Genomic DNA, 6,000 nt, shown 5'->3' with positions numbered 1-6,000 from the left:
GCCAGGCACTCGCTTGATCTACAGTATCTCTTATCCACAGGCACGTTTGCTGGGTCTCACTTTGTGAGTGTTTAGTTGTCCATGGTGTGTTATTTTTAAACATTTGCACACTTAATGTTTATTGCATCCTTTTTTATTAAAAATTACTGTAATGAAGTTTGTAATGAATAAAGGTCTTTCTAGACCATTATGTCTAGACCTCTAGGTCTTTCTAGATTAAAAGATAATCCTAATTTTGAAGATACTGTTCACATCAGTTTGCTTGTTTTAAGGTTTATATGTACAGTTTGAAATTAGATCCTTGTCCAGCTGCGACAGAGATGCTCACCACTGTTCCATAAAAGGGAAATTATGAGGCATGCATATCATTTTAATATGGGTTGGAGTCAGTTGGGGGAAAGGAAAGGCCTCTGTGGTCTCTTTGTGATTGCAAATCACCACACAGGCAGATGGCTCTAAAATTTACAAATTGCTTAATATAATACACAAAGCTACATCCTACATCACCTAGAAGACCATTTAAGATGCACCTGATAGGATAGTCCAGTGTCTCAAACTGCATTTTATAACTAATGTTATATATCTACCTGATGTGTAATACTGACTGAATTTTATTGTTATCACACATACAATAAAATTATTATTATCACATATACAACCAAAATTAACTTAAATTAAATTAAACTGGACTTGGGGGGCATGTTGGCTTAGTGGTTAGCATGTTTGCCTCACACATCCAGGGTTGGGGTTCGATTCCCACCTCTGCCTTGTGTATGCGGAGTTTGCATGTTCTCCCCGTGCCTCGGGGGTTTCCTCCGGGTACTCCGGTTTCCTCCCCGGGTCCAAAGACATGCATGGTAGGTTGATTGGCATCTCTGGAAAAAATGTCCCTAGTGTGTGATTGCGTGAGTGTGTGTGTGTGTGCCCTACGATGGGTTGGCACTCCGTCCAGGGTGTATCCTGCCTTGATGCCTGAGATAGGCACAGGCTCCCCGTGACCCAAGAAGTTCGGATAAGCGGTAGAAAATGACTGAGAGCGTGAGTGAGTAAACTGGACTTAGGTGTACACAAAACTAAATAAAATGGAATTAGCAGTACACAAAAAAATATATAAAATAAAAAGAGCTGTGCAGTATCAAATATTTAAAAAATACAGGATATAAAAAAAATCAATATAATGATATATAGTGATATGTGGTGATAGGAATATACACTAGAATGACTGTTTCTAAATAAAGTGCATGTGTGGGAAAAAGGTTGTGTGCAGTAGAACAATAGTTCATCTGAAATATAAACAATTATAGTAAAGAATATATGGTATTATTTTTAGTATAGAATAGACGGTATTATTATTACTGTATTTGTTGGACAGACACTTCGGTCTTAAGTTGGACCATTATGCAACAAAATCAGAACAGAGACAGAACAAGAGCAAAGATCAAACAGTGAAAGTGACGAATACTAATTACAAAGTAAAAGTCTCTGGAATTAAACGTAAATGTTTTATAAAGTCTATGATGAAGAAGAGGTTTCTTTTCATGGGATGGAATCCTCTGCTAGAACAAACATAATTTCTTTATATTTGTTCTATATTTGGTTATATTTTGAATATCTCTTAATTCAAAATATAACCCAAAACACAGTCCCTGTTTCTGGTAATCCCTCCAATAATAATAATAATAATAATAATAATAATAATAATAATAATAATAATAATAATAATAATGATAATAATGATAATAATATTTATTATCATTATTATCATTATTATCATTATTATTATTATTATTATTATTAGTATTATTATTATTTTTATTATTATTATTATTATTATTATTATACTTTATTTATAAAGCACCAAAAAAGTGCTGTACATCAAAAAATACAGATAATTAAATAAATAAATAATAATAAAATAATAGTAATAATAAATCATGCTTGTACAAATGCCATGGAATAAAAATGAGTTCTAATTCGATTTTTACACATGAACACAATAGGTGCCTGTCTAATGTGCAGAGGCAAGTTGTCCCATAGTCTAAGGGCAGCATCCGAGGAAGAACTGTCCTCTCTGAGCTTCCTCATTGATTTCCAGGTATCAAGAAGCATTTGATCAGCGGACCCTGATGCAGTTCAGTTTTTGTCAATTTTATTGACTTCTGTTAGAAATTCAACAATGTGTCCCTGTTAATGCTACAGATTTTAAGGCTTGTGGGTTCAATTACTTGAGTGCTGAGGTTCTCCATTCATAAAATCATGTTAGTTATGTATTTGGTTTTCCACATGTTGGTTATGTATTTGGTTTTCTTAAATAGCATCTGGTTATGAATGAGTGCATCATCAATATGTTTGTGTATGGGGAGTTTTGACAGACTGGCTTTCTTCAAGCTTATAGCAAAAAAAAACAAAAAAAAAAAACACAAAAAATATCCAATGTTATGGGACTGCAGGATCAGGACTGGGGAACATCACAGCAGCTGCTAGAATAAAGTGTGAATGTGAAACATTTCATGTCTGATTTTTACCCTATGCATTTTACTTTCCAAGTCATTTCACACAGTATAAACTGTGAAAGTAGGCCATGAGGAAAACAGCCGTGAAGCAATGAAGATGGCAGTCTCAGTAGTGGGTGTGTAACTCAGAGTACACAACAATCGGTTTTCCTGTTTGACTAGTGACCAAATACCAGCACACTGCTATCACATCATACCATTTTACTCTGTCTCAGGAAATAAAGCTTCTTTACAGTTATTATTCAGGAATAGTGAATTCTCTGAGAATGAAAAGAAAGGACATTCCAGGACAATTGTTGCTGATTATTTCTAAATTGTGGGTGAAAAAGTACAGGCGGTTACTCAGCAGGGTTGCGAGGCTTACTGGGAGGAGCCTGCCAATCACAGAGGGCCTCAGAGTTTAACCACTGCTTCTCCAAAATGAGAGGAAGTGTTTCAAGCACATGACAAGGATACCTTCTTCTAGTAGAGCTAGTACCTTCATCTCTACCTTCTTCTAGTAGAGCTGTATCCCAGTATGTGCCAATGGATGGAGACCATGGAGGATAACTATCTGGGTTAAGAACATCTGGAGAACCCCCAGGAGGAGACCTTCTCAGCATGTGTCCACCGTGACCACCAGCAGGAAAAGCAGAAGGAAAATGACTGATTGACTAACCGACTTGCTGAATGAACGAACAAATAAATGCTTATGAGTGTTGATTTACTGACTGTCCTTCATGCAGAAAAGATTGCTATAAATTTGTGAGGGAGCCAAACAGTAGACTGTGCCCACATTCATTCCCTGACCAACTCTACACAACACCATGTACCTGAAATACACTGACACACAATTTGATTAAAGTTCAAAAATGTTGAAACAAACTGAAACAGTGTGATCAAATAAAGTGTATTACATGCCTGAAAAAACAGTGAGTTTGTGCTAAACTACTTGGTTGTGTCTACACACCACCTGTGAGAGTCTGAATACACACACACACACACACACACACACACACACACACACACACACACACACACACACACACACATATATATATATATATATATATATATATATAAATATATATATATATAAAAATATATATATATATATATATATAGAGAGAGAGAGAGAGAGAGAGAGAGAGAGAGAGAGAGAGAGAGAGAGAATTCATTGCTTAACAGTCATCTTCACTAATTACTCTTGTGTGAACACAAAAAAACACACACGAACACACAAAACATATTGATGGAATAAAGTAAAAGTAAAAATGGAATCTTCTTTACCATGCAGAATCATTCTGATTGTGAAGATGATTAAATTGACCATAGACAGCTTCATTTCTCATAAGTTTGCCTCTGAGACTGTGAGAGGCTGAGATTTGCGGACATGGCCATGGAACAAAGACTTTCATCCTTTATCCTAATCAATACATCTTTATCGCTATGAATCTACAGTATAGTAGAATTCCTTACAGATTCATCACAGATTGGCCATAATTTAGCCTAACTTGGTCTCATTCTCCTGTTGCCATTCTGGTGAATATGCATGTGGGTATATCTGTATTTGTAATTTTGTATCCTTTATTGCTGTGACATGCCATGCAAAGCTACAATCCATATGTTATATGGTATTCTAAATGCACCCCAAAAATAAACTGTCCCTCTAGGATGGAAAGCAAAACAAAAGAGATTCCAGTTACTGGAAATGAAATGTAAGGAGTTGAGAGTCAAAAACGTCTGTTGAGAGGGAAGTCTGAAAGTGGGAAGTCTAAAAGAGAAAGATAAAAAAAAATTGCATGGAAAAATACAGAGATTTTAAGTGTGCTTTAAGGTGTGGTTTGGGGAGTGAACTGAGCTTCTCACTCAGCCCTTTTCTTTCCTCACCTACATTTTATCCATCGGTTTTGAATGTAACAGTGTTGACATCGTGTTCAAAGTCAAACTAACACTATGTAACTGGGTCAGCTCAAGCCAGAGGGCACCAGCAAGACTCATGGCTTTGCTGTCTGTGTCTCAGAGCTACTGTTGACCTCCACTGCATGACGCTTTAACAAGAACGACACCATCATCTTTCATGCTTTCTAGTCTAAATGCTCCAAAAAACAGAAAGTCAGAACTGGAGTGTTAGTAAATTGAACTCCCCAGCCTTGAGGGCTCATCACACACCCACAATGCACGCACTGTTTTCCACAGCCTACGTGCCTCGCCGGCTACTGTTTCTTTCAAGTTGTTGCCATGGTGAGACAAGATATCAAAGGGTAAATCTGAATTCCATGCAAAAAATCGGTGCCTTTAGAAAATGTAAGATAAATGCTATAAATACATGTTGTGATGCTTATAGTTTAGAGTCTATATCTATTATTTTAAATGCTTACTGAAAGATACTGAAAGTTCTAGGTAATATTTTACTTTGAAAGACTAACACCATGTTTTACTCTTCAACCTTCAATGAAAATGCTCTTTTCAGACAACATTGAGCAATCTTTTGCGAGAACAAGAATACACATGTGGAGACACGATTGAAAAAGTTTAACTTGAGGCTGTGGTGAAATGTTGTTTTGAGCAACAAATAAAAATAGTGAATTTCCAAGTAAATTCATTTCTGTGTAAAGTTGGAGCTCAGTGTGAGTCAGCAACAATACTGTAGCATAAATGCGCCATTAATTCTTTTTACCAGAGGCCAAAAGATAGAATTTGCCCCTGTTTTGAATTTAAATTTATTAAATGTCTTTGTCATGTCACAATCCATAGTGTTGGTTATTATTGTGAAGTGACGAGACATACAGCTAAGTACGGTGACCCATACTCAGAATTCGTTCTCTGCATTTGACCCATCCAAAGTGCACACACACAGCAGTGAACACACACACACATTGTGAACACACACCCGGAGCAGTGGGCAGCCATTTATGCTGTAGCACCCAGGGGGCAGATGGGGGGTCCGGTGCCTTGCTCAAGTGCACCTCAGTCGTGGGCGGGCCGAGACTCGAACCCACAACCTTACGAGTTACGAGTCAGACTCTCTAACCATTAGGCCACAACTTTCCCCCAATTTCACATTATGAAGCTCATATGAAATTTAAGAATTTGTGTTTCTGTTTTTTACCTGGCCTACAAGTGACAGTAAAGGAATTAATTTTTTTTTTTTTTATTCTCACACAAATGTTTCATCAAAGTGAATGGTGATATCAAACCCATTTTTGCTCTCTAAAATGCCCCAAATGCTTGTTCAGAAACAAAATTAGAAGGCGCTAAAAAATCTGTGTAAAGTTGTCCCAACAGATGGAAAAACATACATCTCACACTAATAGCCAACAGCCTGACTCCTTTTATATCAGACTTGTTGTTATAAAGTAATTAATTTGTTTATACTGACAAATTGATTCGGCTGGCTGAATGGAAAACCAGTGTACTGGTAAAAAGAGTTTAAAATGATATGTGGAGAAATGAGTGCATGTCAAACATTTTAGTTAAACATAGTTACCTGCCGTGATGGAATGAG

This window comes from Tachysurus fulvidraco, chromosome 10 (genome assembly GCF_022655615.1).
Source record: "Tachysurus fulvidraco isolate hzauxx_2018 chromosome 10, HZAU_PFXX_2.0, whole genome shotgun sequence".
Taxonomy (NCBI): Eukaryota; Metazoa; Chordata; class Actinopteri; order Siluriformes; family Bagridae; genus Tachysurus; species Tachysurus fulvidraco.
Note: the sequence above shows the minus strand (reverse complement) of the source record.